Source organism: Ursus arctos, unplaced genomic scaffold, assembly GCF_023065955.2.
Source record: "Ursus arctos isolate Adak ecotype North America unplaced genomic scaffold, UrsArc2.0 scaffold_9, whole genome shotgun sequence".
NCBI lineage: Eukaryota > Metazoa > Chordata > Mammalia > Carnivora > Ursidae > Ursus > Ursus arctos.
Genome location: NW_026623111.1, coordinates 12,114,263 through 12,128,916, shown reverse-complemented (window position 1 = coordinate 12,128,916; position 14,654 = coordinate 12,114,263). Strand labels below are relative to the sequence as shown.

At 42.0% G+C, this 14,654-nt stretch overlaps 1 protein-coding gene across 11 annotated transcripts in view; it reads left to right on the top strand.

The window, feature by feature from the left end:
• Nucleotides 1–14,654, top strand: part of LDB2 (LIM domain binding 2) — a 368,516-nt gene that overhangs the window by 312,297 nt on the left and 41,565 nt on the right. The window lies entirely within an intron of this gene.

Genomic DNA, 14,654 nt, shown 5'->3' with positions numbered 1-14,654 from the left:
TACATATATGGTGAAATGATTGCCACAAGAAGTTTAGTTGACATTCATCACCTCATATAGGCACAAAATATATAAAAGGAAAAAATATATAAATGTATATACCTATATATATTTTCCCCTTGTGATGAGAACTCTTAGGATTTACTCTCAACAACTTTCATATACATCATACAGCAGTGTTAACTATATAATCATCATGCCGTACATTACATCCCTAAGACTTCTTTATCTTATAACTGGAAGTTTGTACCTTTTGATCACCTTCCTACAATTTCCCCTCTCCTTACTCTCCACCTCTGGTAACCATAAATCTGATTTCTTTTTTTATGAATTTATTATTATTTTTAGATTCCACATGCAATTGAAATAACACAATATTTGCCTTTCTCTTTCTGACTTATCTCACTTAGCATAATGCCCTCAAGATCTATTCATTTTGCTTCAAATAGCTTGATTTCCTCATGTTTTTGTTTGTTTGTTTGTTTGCTTGCTTATGGCTGAAGAATATGTCACTATGTATATATCCATTCATCTGTTAATGGATGTTTAGGTTGGTTACATGTCTTGATTTTTGTGAATAATGCTGCTATGAGCATTGGGTTCCAGATATCTCTTTAACATAGTGTTTTCATTTTCTTCAGCTATATTCCCAGAAGTGTGATTGCTGGATCATAGGGTAGTTCTATTTTTAACTTTTTGAGGAACCTCCATACTGTTTCCCATTATGGCTGCACCAGTTTGCATTCCCACCAAAAGGGGCACAAAGTTCCCTTTTCTCCATGCCCTCACCAGCATGTATCTCTTGTCTTGCTAACCATTCTAACAGATGTGAGGTGATGTCTCATTGTGGTTTCCAACTGCATTTCCCTAAAGATTAGTGATGCCGAGCATCTTTTCATGGACCTCTTGGCTAGTTGTGTATCTTCTTTTGTACAAATGTCTTTTCAGGCCCTTTGCCCACTTTTTAGTTGTATTATTATTATTTTTTTACTGTTAAAATAGTTTAGCATATGGGAGTTACACACATTAAATGAGCAAAGCTTAGAAGTGTAAAATTGCAATCACAGTAAATTCCGGGAAGGAAAGAAGCACATATCGTACAAGAGAAAGTAAAAGTCATGGAGGTCAGAGATTGAAGGGAGGTGGAGGAGAAACCCTTCCAGAATGAATACAGACCCTGCAGGGATGGGGGATTTTTATATGTTTAAGGAACCCAAAGAAGGTTAATGTGGCTGGGCTGCAAACAGAAGGATGGGGAGTATGGTTCAATCTGAGACTGAGGATATCAGCTAGGCCCATATAATTTTCAAAATTTACCTAAAGTAATGGGAAGCTGTTGAAGGAAAGCTCGTTCAGAGAAGTGGGTTGCCTTTGAAAGATTTTAGGAAAGTAAAGTTAGTACATTTTGGTGATTTAGGTTGGGTTAGGGGTGTGATAGAGATGGAGTTATCAACTACATCTCCTCATTTTTAGTTTATCAAACAGGCTGGATGCTGGTTCCCTTCACTGAGCAGAGATAGGATGAAGATTTTGTGTAGGGTGGGCACAGGGTTGTTGAATGTAAGGAGAGACTGAGTTGGTTTCTCTGTGTGTGTGTGTGTGTGTGTGTGTGTGTGTGTGTGTGTGTGTTCATATGTTGTCTTTGAAGACATTTGAGACATCTAGAATTGTCAAAAAAACAAAGTGGTTGGGTATAAGCTGTGAGTCTTCTGAATATCTGGTAATTAAAACCTTGAGGATCATTATGAAGGATGAAGCCCAGGAAGAAAGGAGAAAGAGAAAGAAGAAGAGAGCCTTGGGCCCAGCCATAACACGGCAAGAGTGCTATTTTTGAGCAATCCCGTCAGCTGGGAACTTGATCTATTTTGCTGTCCACTGAGACTCCTTGTCAGGGCTCTGTGGGTTCTAAGAGGGATGATCTGGAGAGATCCTCCAAAAGAGCAGCTCCGACTGGGGGGCTTGGGGGGCTCTGGCTTTCTCTCTTTAAGGAGATATTTTGTGTCCAAGGTTAGAGCTAAAGTGATGTGACTGCCTTCTAGTCTTTTTGTTATGCTGTTTTAGAATCTCTGAGTGGATGTTTCAAATGTTTTTTAATAACACGGTGCCTTGTTATTACCCAAAGAGCCTCTTGAACATGACATATAGGTTTTTAATACAAAGAAGTTCTACCATTCAGATGCACAGGTAGAAGCCAATGCCTGGAATCCTCAGGGAGATTTGCCCACTTATGGAAATCGCACAAATTATTTATGGAAGGGAGTGTTCCATAGTTTTAATATGACTCTCTGGAATAATCTCTGGATATGATAATATCAACACATGGAGTTACTTTTTAAAAATTTACTTAACAAAGGTTAATTTAGGTTTTCTGGAAGTAAAGCTTTCCAGAAAACTCTAGAATCTGCCTTCCCTCAACTATGAATCTAAGTATTGTTCCTATGTTATTTCTATCTTCTAAAAAAATGTTTGGTAGACTGACTTTATTAAATTTAACTATAAATTGGTTAAGAGACTGCCTCATTTAAATAAAGGTAGTTATAACCATGTTTTCTGTAATTATATTTACATGTTGATTCAACTTTTAACTACACATGTTCACTTAGGTTTTCTCTTATTACAGGTCTTTCACCCCTCTGAAAACCATTCTCTCCTTACTAATTTCCCAGTGGCTTTAGGCAATATCTAGCTGTGGCAATGACTATGCAAATACACAGCTTTTATTGTCCATGGTTTTATGATGGAAAAAAACACTTTTGATATACTTAAATGCTGATTGTTAGATGAAGTGGAAGTAATAGTCATTAGGTTTGATAATACACAAAATAATCTCTTCTTGAGTGCCCCTATATTCTGAAACCTGAGGTTTATAAAAATGAAGATGTGTTGCTTGCTCTTACCAAGCTTAGCAATAATAACAAAAAGATACTGAGCACTTACTATGTGCCCTGCATTCGTTCTCTCTTGTAACACATGTTTATAGGACACGTACTAGGTGCCAGGCATGGTGTTAATATAAAGATGAGCAAGAACAGTTATTATATTCCTGCTCTCATATGGTTATGATCAAGAGGGGAAGCATCTACCAAATAATCACAAACAAATGTGTGCATAATTTCTAAGTAAATTCCACCCTGGAACATGATTTTCTGAGTGAATATCACAAAGGAAACTCATCTCTAGTTTAGGAGAAATCTTGGAAGAGTTCCCTGAGGAGGTGATGCTTGGACTGAGTTAAGGACAAGTCGGTTTGAACTGGAAGGAGCAGGGGAGGGGCATTATGGAGTCAGGGGTCAATCCAGACAAAGGCTCCCTGGCAGGAAGAGGAAGAGGGACAATGGCTGGGAGTGGAGTGAGTTGGAAAGTGATGTGAGATCAGATTGGGGGGTGGTAGGAGTGATTGGTGGCAGATGATACGGAGCCTGTAAGCCATGTTCAGAAGGACCTGACAGTAAAAAAAGGGACTATAACCTAGGCAATTGCGTATGCATCAGGGGTGTTGTAATAAAATCATGTATTAACTTCTATGAGCTCAGAAGGGAGAACCATTCTGTTGGAGATCAGAGAAAGCTTCCTGGCAGAGGGAAATAAAAGTAGGTTTTTAAAAATGAACAGGAGTTTGGCAGTCAAGAAAGGAGAGAATGGCTGTTCCAGGCAGAGAGAACAGAATATGCAAAAGCCTGGTGCTATGGTCTGAATGTTTGTGTCCCCCCCAAATTTACATGTTGAAATCCTAACTTTCAAAGGTGGGGCCTTGGGAAGTGTTTAAATCATGAAGCTGGAGGCCTCATGAACAGGATTAGTGCTCTTATGAAAGACATTCCAGAAAGATCTCTCACCCCTTCTGCCATGTGAGGACACAGCAAGAAGTCAGCAGTCTGCAATCCTGAAGCCGGCCCTCAGCAGACCACGCTGGCACCCTGACCTTGAACTTCTAGCCTCAAGAACTGTGAGAAATAAATTTCTGTTGTTTATAAGCCACCCGGCTTGTGGAATTTTGTTGCAGCCCAAACAGACTAGGACATCCAGAAACATAAAAGAGCATGGTGTGTGCAGAAGGCATGTGTGGTTAGATATGCATAGTGTGTGTATGTGTGTGTGTATACGTGTATGCACACGCACAGAGGGACTGGGTTCAAAAGTCTTAAAAGGTGCATTTAGAAATTCAGCTTGGGGGGAGGGCCTAGGTGGCTCAGTCGGTTAAGCGTCAGACTCTTGATTTCAGCTCAGGTCATGATCAGGGTCATGAGATCAAGCCACGCTCTGGCGCCACGCTCTGGCTCCATGCTCAGCGGGGAGTCTGCTTGAGATTCTCTCTCTCTCTCTCCCTCTCCCTCTGCCCCTCCCTCCTGAAATAAATAAATAAATAAATCTTAAAAAAAAAAAGAAATTCAGCTTGGGGCATTAGCAAAACAGCACCATCTGGCATGCTAAGGAAATTGGACCATCCCATAGGCACTGAGGCCTTTTAATAGTTGAAGGACCATTTATAAACTCATATTTGTAGTTTGGATCAGTATTTCCAGCTGCACTGAACATCATAATCACTTCCTGGTAGAGTTGGGTGGGGGCGCTGTTTAAACTCTTGATGCTCAGATATATCCCAGACCAGCTGAATCAGAGCCTCTGCGGGTGCACCCAGACATTTGACAGCTTCCCAAATGATTCCAATGTGTAACCAAGCTGGAGAGTTAGTGGTGTGGAGAGAGAGACTCCCCAGCTGCTTGCCAGAGTTTAGAAGCCAGGAAGGAGTTGGGAAGGCTCCATAATAAAGAGTGAGGTCTTGATGGAGGCAGCACCCAATGGGAACAGAAAGGAATTACAACAATGATACTCGTCGTGAAATTGGGGTTGATGGGAGAGCGAGAGACAGGGGACTAACCCCCACTTTCTGAAGGTGGTGTCATAATCCAGACAGCAGTGGCTAGATGCCCGACTCAGGGGCACCTGGGTGGCTCAGTTGGTTGAGCGTCAGGACTCTTGATTTTGGCTCAGGTCATGATCTCAGGGTAGTGAGATGAAGCCCAAGGCTGGCTCAGCGCTCAGTGGGGAATCTGCCTGAGATTCTCTCTCTCCCTCTCCCTATGCCCCTCCCCCAGTTTGTGCTCCCTCCCTCTCTCTCTAAAATAAATAAAATCTTTAAAAAAAAAAAAAAAAGAAGTCCCTGCTCAGCCAATTTACTGGTGGGGTGACCTTAGGCAAATCACTTAATCCCTCAGACCTCAGTTTGCTCAGGTATGAAATGGGTTAGTAGCGGGACCTTGTTCGTCATGAAAACTAAATGAACTAATTCACGCGAAGGGCCTAGAACAGAAACCTGACGCAGCAGATGCCCTTTGTAAATGCTGGTCCTTAACTGCGAAGAGCAGCTGAGGCTGGGGCAGGGCCAGGCACTTTTCAAAAAAAGAATTTAAGCCTAAGGCAATCAATAGGAAAAAGACCTTGCCCACACTCTCAGTTTGAGGACTATCAGCTTCATCTGGACCTCTGCAGGCCACGAAGTCTGGGTCCCAATCAAGATCCAGAAATAAATACTCTTCTCTGTGCCTCAGTTTCCTCACCTGAAAAATGGCAAGCATACAAATACTCTGTATTCAGTTTACCAGGAACGTCATATCTGCCAAAGGAAAATCCCTTTTAGTTTATTTACCTAATGCCCGAAAAGGGCTCTTTCCTGCTTTGACATGATGCTCCAGAATGTGTGAAATCTGGAGTGATGTTTATTTATGCTAAATATGGGGGAGTGGTTGATATTCTAGGGGCTGACCCCATTTCAGCGCAACGAAGGAGCCTGCCCTGGGTAGAGTTCGTTCCCTCCACCTCCTGGACCCTGCCTGGCTGGGTCTGTCTTATAGCTGATGCTGCGAAGTTAGAGAGGTCCTTCTCAGCCGGGGGACATCACCTGCCTGTACAGACGCTGTCCTCATAACTGTTCAATTTTTGTATTTTTCGGGGTGTTTGTTCTCAGCCCTCCAAGTGCAGAGAGTATCAAAATAAGACGTTTGAAGAAATGCTTGTTGAGCTGTGATTCAGAGATCACTGGGGGTGATGGCCTGTGTCTCTGTTTGGATTGGGTATTAAAGCAGTTAGCTACTGGGAACTTTGTGTTTCAGGAACTGTCATCTCAGGAATGGGGAAATGGTGATATTGGGGTGAGTGGGGATGGGGCAAAAAGGGAGGAACCAGAAGCATTGTTTCAGAACTTTCTCGGAGGCTGTTTTCGGTCCTCTGGGCATCCTTTGTTTTATAGATATCCCCAGCAGCAAAGGGGAAGGAGGGCAGAGTCCTAAGTCATTGGAATTGTTGAATGCTAAGAAAGAGAAAAGGCTTGGTTATTTTTAATTTGTTAGGTATTTTTTAAGAAAAGCAAACCCATTTATTAATAAAATTATAATTGAGGACATTAGTTAAGAGATGGAAAAATTCCCAATAAGACAAACTTCAAAGGAATTGGAGTAATAAGGACTGGGATTTTTTAATGCTTTCAACACACTTGTAAGTCAGCACTATTGATTAAAATACTCACTTAGTATTTATGCTTACTCAGGATCCACTCTGTATCGGGCACAGGGAGAAGTTCTCCACTGCTGCCTTCGAGGAACTGAAACAGATATAATAACTACAATACGAGCTAGTCAGGACAAAGACCAAATCAAATGGAAGATCTCTTTTTCAACAATCTACCCTCAAGACTTGGAAGAGGGTATAAATAGTTTTGCTTCAGCAAATACCTGTTGGATGGGTGAATGAAGGAATGCATGAACTAATGTATTCTATACATAAGACTTATAAAGCAGGTAGGAACAGAAAAGGACTCTGTTAAAGAATGAAGTAGGTATTTAAAACCATGCCCTTTGCAGTATCTTCAAGAAACTCAAATGTAATATGTCCTCCAAAATATTTCCATTACAAAAATACAAGGAAAAAATAAATAGTGAAAAGGAAAGAATACATACATACAGAGGACTTTTTCATGGAGTTAGTCCATTTTGAGACTTTTCAGTGGAGTTTATATCTCAAATAAACGTATGAAGACTGTCTTGCAGATGCCTTGACAGTAATTAGTGGACATGCCATTTCCATAGTTGAGATTAGATTTTTGTTTAACTCTTTTAAAAACTTTTATGAAAAAAATTTTTATGAAATATTTTAAAGTGAATATCATGAACGATTATGTAATCTACCACACAACTTTTTAAAAATTTTAGACTTTGGGGGGTGCCCGGTGCCTCAGTTGGTTAAGCATCTGACTCTTGATTTTGGCTCAGGTCATGATCTCCGGGTCATGAGATTGAGCCCTGCTTCAACCTAAGATTCTCTCTCTCCCTCTCCATCTGCCCCTCCCCGCTCCCTCCCTCTCCAAAAAAAAAAAAAAAAAAAGCCTCTGGCATATTTTCTCTGAGTCCTTTTATTTGTGAAATAATCGCATTATAATTGTGTTAGAAGATTCTTCCTAAATTCCATTTCACTCATCCCAACCCCCACCATCCAAAATCTGGTGGTTACCATTTCTTGCATGATTTGGTATATTATCATCTATCTATGTAACCAGGAATAATATATGGTTTTGTTTCTGCTTCTAAACTTAATATAAATGGTGTACAGTATAGTATACATCTTTTTGCAACTTGCTTTTTTTCTCAGCAATATGATTTTGAGATTAATTTATGCAAATTAGCATAGTTCTCATTTATTGATTTTAACTACTGTAAGAAGTTGTGTGGTAGAAATATGCCACAATTTATGTCTGTTTTGCTAGGGATGAGCTTTTGGATAGTATCTGGCTTTATTCTCTTACAAACTGTGCCACCGTAAAGAGCTTGTATAAATGTCTTTGTTCATGTGCACAGTTGCTCAAGAGCATACCTCTAGGAGTAAAATTGTTGGGGAAATGACATGGCCATCTGAAGCTTTGTTTTCCAAATGGGTTGTACCAATTTACACTCCCACCAAGAGTGTGTGGAAGGTTCCATCACTCCCATCCTGTCAACAGTTGACATTAGGATTTTCACCGATCTTACTCATATAAAATGGTTTCTCGTTGTTTTCCTTCTCTCTCCAACAGTTCCTTTTCTTCCAGTACACTGATATAATTTACCAGTATAAAGGAAAAAAATCTCTTGGAAATACAAAAATCATGACTAACTTTCATTCAAGAAATAGACCTTCAGTTAGTCCTGAGAGCTCATTCACTTACTCATTCAACAAACGTTACCAGTTTGAGAATACAAAGATGAATAAGCCATCTCCCTCTACCCAGGAACTCCTGGTCTTGGGGACAGGGCAGGCATGCAAAACAAATACAAAGGGATGATAAACACTTTGATAATTTATTATGAGTAGAAAAGGAAATTACAGAAGAGGGAGATTGATTCTATTACAGGCCTAAGGAGGCTTCCTGCAGGAAATGGCATCTTAGCAGAATTCAAGATAAATAGGGTTGAATGCATATAATCCTCTAAAATAAGTATTATCAACATCCCATCTTACAGATGAGGAAAGTGAGGCCTAGGGGGTTTACCACAACACATGTGGGTGAAAAAATGGTAAAAGAAGGAATTGAACCTGGATCTTAGTCTCTAATGCCAGTGCGTGCCCAAAGAAGCCAACTGGTTAAGAAATATCAGATTGTCCATTGGTACCAAAGTCCTGTAGATAGAGATTGGGTAAGCTCTAAAAAGAGCAAAAGAGCATGCCTCACACAACATAGTTTACCCAGATATCTGATTTGACTCACACACATCATTTGAATTTTCAGCTGGCTTCGGCCCCTCTGCCAGAGTCATTAATTTTTTGCTGCCTGTCAGCAAAATACTGTGTGATTGTCACAGGGAGAAGTGCTATGTCAGCAGGAGTCTGCCATATTCCTCCTTCAGATCTGAGCTGACTGGCACTGAGGCCATGAGGAAGTAGCTTTCCTAATGCTTTCCAGAGGCAGGTCATAGAAGGCCCTGCAGACTGCAGAGAAAAACTGGGGTTTGACTCTGGGTGACACTGTGGGACTTCAGCATAGGAATACCACAGTCTGATTTAGTTTCAGCAGGAAGACTGGCTGCTGAGTGAGAATAGATGGGAGGTGGACAAGGGTGGAAATCGGGAGATGGGTCAGGAGGTTGTTGTAAGAATCCAGACAGAAGATGGTGGGCAGGGTTTGAAGCTGAGTTATGGCCGTAGCGATGGCCCTCTGGGTCTACTGTAAAGTCGACAGTGTTCCCTGATAAATGGCGTGTGGACTTGAGGAGAAAAAGGGGTAGCCCTTCTTGGTTTCCTACTCCTTCCTCAGCGAATTGCTGAAAGGAGTGGAGGCCTCCTTGTTGAGAGTAGACACCTGATATGAGTTCTCTCCTCTGGGAAACCTTTGCTTTGCCTCCACCATCAATTTGTCATCAAAAGGAGAGCACTGAGCTCCCCTAAAGGCTATAGCCTGGGCAACTAGATGAAACTAAAAAAAAACTTTGAAAAGACACTCAGGTTGCAAGACACTCTTAGAAGTTGTTTTCTCATTGGCTCCATGATATCTAGAAAAAGCTCTGAATAGAAGAATGGTGGGTATCAAATTTTGGGATCAGTTCTAGGTCACAGCTGAATAAAATTCATTTCAAGACCCATAAAGGTCTTGATACACCAATATCTTCAACTCACATAGGATGTTAAGCTTCTATTTCCTTCATTTGCTTCCAGGCACAAGTTTCTGGGGTCTTGCTCTATGCCCTTAATGTTCTAGAAATCCTGTTCCTTGCCACGAATCTCCATAGTATCACGTGTCTGCTACTGGCACACTTTGCTGTGCTCTTTGTGAAGTGCACTCTGCATTTAATCCGTCAGGAGACTATAGGGTGTTGTGCTTTGTAAGAATCTAAATAGTGAGTAACTATTACATTTCCCCAAAGGCTTTCAGCTAATTGTTAAAATAGAGGATTTGAGGGCTATCATTTGGTAGCCGAGCTCCTTTTCTCAGGCCTACCCTGACATTCACCACCCGGAGGGATGCAGAAGCGGTTAAACAAGTGGTTATTCACTTCACAAAGATCGCCTGCATCTCCACTCTGTGCAGGCAGTGGTCCAAGCATTGGAGGCACAGAGAGGAATAAAACCCGGTTCCTGCTTTCGAAGAGCTGACAGTCAAATAAAAGAGACGGATGAATAAATGAATCGTTCTCCTTCAGCCTATGGGGTCAGCGGACGGTGTTTGGAAGAGGCTGCATCTAAGCAGAGTCCAACTCAGGGACAAAGGTGGGGGGACAGAAAAGAATAGAAGGCAGAAAGGAAGATCATTTCTGGGGAGGGAGATGCATATGGGGTTGGAAGCCTTGGAACCCCCCCAGAGGAAAGTGGGCTGCATCAGACTCACTTGGTGAACTGTGGAATCGGGCTGCCGGTGCCCGACACGGGTGGGCTCAGAGACACTCGGTGCCTGCGCTTTCTTCTCTGGATGAGGAGCAGGACTTGCTGACCTTGAGTTTGGGTCAAGAACCAAGAAAGTTCCAGATGTTTGAAAAATGTTTACTTATTTAAAAATTAACAAATCATTCGTCCTATGGGCTGGGCAGTATTCTAAGCATTTTACAAATAGCAATTATTTCAATTCTCATAATGCTCATTGGGCAAAGTACTATTACTATTCTGTGTTAAGGGTGAGGAAACAGGGAAGAAAACAACTTGCCCCAGTAGAAACAGTTAGCGAGCATCTAAGCGAGGATTCAGGGCCGACTCGGGCTCCAGAGTCCATGCTCTTAGCACCTGCGTCTTGCTCCTGCCTCTCTCTCTCTCTCTGGGGTGCAGTTTGGCTGTGCAGACAGTTCTTGAATAATGATATAAGTCTTAAGGGTCTAGCAGCAGCAGCCGAGTCAAGGAGCAGGCAGAGCCTTTAGGCTGGAGGTGTGTCTTGAGAGGGAGGTGTTTTTAAGACATCTGGACAGACAGGTGCCAAGGATCTCAGAGGGTCAAAAACTCAGGCGAGAGTTCTGCGCTAGAGCTGCAAAAAATTGCGACACATTTGAAGACATCAGCCAACTGAAATTTATTCTCGCAAAGTTATAGATGCAAAAGTATGTAATCAAGGAGTCGGTGGGGCCATGTTCCCTCTCAAGTTTCTGGGGAATAATCCTTCCCGTCTCTTCCAGCTTCTGGTGGTCCCAGGCATTCCTTTGCCTTTGGCTGCATATCTCCATCCTCCGCCTCCATCTTTCTATGGCCACCTACCCCTTGTGTGTCTCTGTAGCCTCTTCTTTTCTCAGTTTGCCACTAGATTTAAGATCCGCCCGAAATCCAGTGTGATATCATCTCAAGAGCCTTCATTACATCTGCAAAGACTCTGTGTTCAAATGGTTTGCATACGCTCAGATAAATCTCTTTGACGGACACTATGGAACTCACTACTGCGGATGAGTTCATTCTGAGGAGGTCTTGAGCAAGGAGGCAAGCTGACCTTGAGCAGAATCGTGGGGGAGGATCAGTCCTGGCAGGAGGGACGGATGGAGAATGCTGCAGGAGACCAGAAAGAAGCCCTCTGACATAGAGGTGGTAATCAGGACAGAGACCTAGAAGCGCAAGGAGAGTGTATTATATATAAAAAGCATGGCCTGAGCAACAAGGTCAAGTACCCCAGGAAGTGGGGAACATATACGGGGGTTAGCAGAGAGGTGGTTTTCACAAGAACAGTTTCGTTGGTTGGTTTGGCTTTTGTTTTGTTTTGTTTTTCAGCTTGGCAGAGCTGATAGGAGAGGGAAGAGCCTGGAGCTGGAATTTCTGGTAGCCAGTGCCGTCACACCATTTGCAAGCTGTTAACTGGCATTATCCACACTAGCAGCCTTAGAAAAACCCCAGTGAGGACACTCTCATGTTCTTACACTCCGTCTCTTATGCATACATAAGAGTGTGCTTTACGTTAATACTCTCTCGTAAAATATATTGAAGTGCAGATAAATGAATGACTCTGTCTATATAAGGTAATTATTTTAGATGACAATATTTTGACTTTCCATTTCCTCTAAATTAGTTTTACGTGGTAGGGGGCCAATTCGCATTTTAGAGTTTGTTCAGAAGCTGTTTTAATTGTGCCTTCAAACATAGATACCCGAGCTCCCGAGATGTCAAAACTCAGCTCCATTTTCGATCGCATTAAATGATATTTCTTATGGATGAAATTTCTCTAGCATGATTGCACGAGCGTCGATTGTGAGGTAGTGGTGCATGGAGCTGGTCCCAAGTTCAGAGGCTTAAAAAATTACCTTCTTTTATCTGCTAGTCTAAAATAAGAATGTAACTTTTCTTACAGTTACCAGAGTTCATTTCAATTAAATCTTAATGAGCAAAAATGTGACAAATGGGTCCATGAGCATTACCTCTCAGACCTTTTAATTTTTATAAATTTACTTGCAGAGTTAGACTTACCCTGTTGCAATTATTTCATTTGGCTCTTGGAAATTTCACCCGAATTGCATACGGCGGGTGCCAGAGGCAATCATCTGCTTCGGGGCCTAACTCTTGTGGTCATGTTATCCATCTAAATCTATAATCGGAGAAGGGGCACGGTAGAAAGGTGAAAAGTATCATTTGTCACAGCATTCTTGCGTAAAGATGGCTGGGGATTTGGGACTACGGCGGTAGGGGCAGTTTTTCTTCTCATTAGCTGCTTTATTTGTAACTGCAGGGGCTGTCAGAAGCATGGACTTAATAACCTTCAAGTTTTTCTGCATTAGTATAAAAAAGGTTGCATGAATTTTTGGCAAATCATTGTCCCCACGAGGGTATCAGAAATACTTTTGCTGGTGAATACAGAATAACCCTTCTTTGGGGACCTCTCAGCTGAATTAAATATATAATTGAAGTGGATTCATCTAGAATGAGACATTTATGCTGATCGTGTACACATTTTGATGATTCTGAACCTTCACTTGGAGTGCCTTTTCAATTCTCCACGGGTAAAAGTTGGAAGGAAAGTACCAGCAATGCTTTTAATATAATAACAGAGTGCAAGGGATGCATTTTGTACTTAGATATGATTTTATCTCCTTTGTACTTAGATATCTTTATCGGCTATGTCTTTGCATGCACTAGGGGGGGTTAGGAGGAAAACTATAGCCCACATTTTCATGATGAGGACAAGAGAATATCTAGCCTATGGGATCTCAGACTAACAGGAGGAGGGAGGAAGGAAGGGAGGGAGAGAGGAAGAAGGAAGGGAGGGAGGGAGGGAGGGAGGAAGGAAGGAAGGAAGGAAGGAAGGAAGGAAGGAAGGAGGAAGGGAAGGAGGGAAGGAGGAAAGGAAGGAGAGAAGGAAGGAATTAAAAAAGAAATCCAATTATCCTTTCCTTTCATACAATTCACATTGCTTCTCCAAACCTTTTTCTCTCTTGATTTATGCTCTCTTGGTTTTCCTCCTTCCACACTGGCTATCTTGTCCCAATCCCTTGACCCAAGACTCAGTGCATAGACTTCTTCTTGGCTGTCTTTTACCTTCATTTCCTAGGAGACCTTATCCAGCCCCATGCCTTTCAACGCACTTTCTAAGCTGACAATTCCTTAATTTATATTTCCTGCCTCACTTCTCTTTTAAAGCCCAGCCCCGTAGATCCACTGCCGACTCAACATCTTCACTTGGAGGTCTAACAGATGTGGCAAATTCCCTTGTTCCGAATCAGCCTGATTGCCCCACCCTTTCCCTAACTTGCCTTTTCTATATACCCTCATCCAGTACTGGGGGCATTTCCTCAACTCCCCTCTTTATTCCCCACGCCCAGCCATCCTACTGAGGAACACTGCTGGTTCATCTTCAAACTATGTGTTGAGTCGGATGACTCTACACATGTCCATGGCCAAACCAATCCAACTATTCTCCCTATTTCCACTCGATCTGTTTTCCCCCCGGCGGCCAGACTTTATCATTTAAAGCTTAAATTGAATAATACTGCAGCACCTCTGCTCAAAATTATCCAATGTTTTCCCATCTCAGAGGCAAAGTCCTTGCCTGGGCCCATGAAGACCTACATGGTCTGGACTCCAGCTGCCCCCACAAGTCTTCCCTGCCACTCTTCACCTCCACCCCTCCAGCCACACTCTTCCTCAGCTGTGCCTGCTTTGCTTTTGAACTTGCAGTCCCCACTTCCTTGACTGTCTCCCTCACCACCTGTGTTCATAGGGGTCTTTCCTTTCCAGTCTTTTCTCCAATTACCCCATCAAAGAAGTCCTCCATGATTCCCAATCAAAAACAGCCAGCATGCACCTACACGCTTGAGTGACACTATCTTCCCTTATGATCTTCCATTTTTCCTTCATAATGCTTAACATTTCCTAACCCATTTTGTATATTTTTTAATTGTTTAGCTCTCTCCACTCGATTATAAGACCCATGGAAGCAGGGATTTAGTTTTTGTGCTCTGTTTTCTGGGTCTCCAAAGTTAAGCACAGTATCTGGTATAGACTGGGTGTTAAGTCAGTACTGGAAATAAAGAGAGAATGATTGAGAGAGAAGAAGAGAAAAAAAATCTTTCCTGAAAATTGCCTAAAGTGCAGTAAGAAGGGTAGACCAATGAATAGGATGGTCTTTTGAGATTTAACCCCTTAATAATAATGTCCAAAAGGAACTTTCCCATGGCTTCCCTTGTACTTCTAGAAAGATCCAAATTTGTTTATATGGAGTATAAGGATTATCATCA